We start from the raw sequence: 520 nt of genomic DNA, 5'->3' as shown, positions 1-520 counted from the left end.
TAATTTTTGTGACTTTGTGTTTTTTTTTCTTTAATATTGCATTTTTGAAAATCCAACCTGTACTCTAGATTTTTAATCTTTGCTTTTTGGTATTTGTTATCAATTTTGTACTTTTAAGAAGACAATCTTCAGTACCCATTTTTACTTGGGAGTGAGATTACTGGCTTGACTGCTCTCTCCCCCTTTGGACTCTCCTTTTTCTCCACCAGGTCGCCTCTATCTCCTCCCTCCCCCTTCTCTTCTCTACCCAACTTTGTGAATCTCTTTGTGTGTTCCGGACAGTGGAGAACCCTTAGGAAACTGATTACTGGCTGGATCTGTCTCTCTCCTTTTTATTCCCCCCTTTATCCTCCTGGCCACCTCTGTCTCCTTCCTCCCTCTTCTCTTCTCTGGATAACCCTGTGAACATCTCTGAGCAGTCCAGACTGTGGAGCACATATAAGGAAGTGATATCGAACCCACATCTCTTACATCTCCTGCATTGGAAGGTGGGTTCTTTACCACTAGCATCACCTGGGAA

Source organism: Bison bison, unplaced genomic scaffold, assembly GCF_000754665.1.
Source record: "Bison bison bison isolate TAMUID 2011002044 unplaced genomic scaffold, Bison_UMD1.0 scf7180017863883, whole genome shotgun sequence".
NCBI lineage: Eukaryota > Metazoa > Chordata > Mammalia > Artiodactyla > Bovidae > Bison > Bison bison.
Note: the sequence above shows the minus strand (reverse complement) of the source record.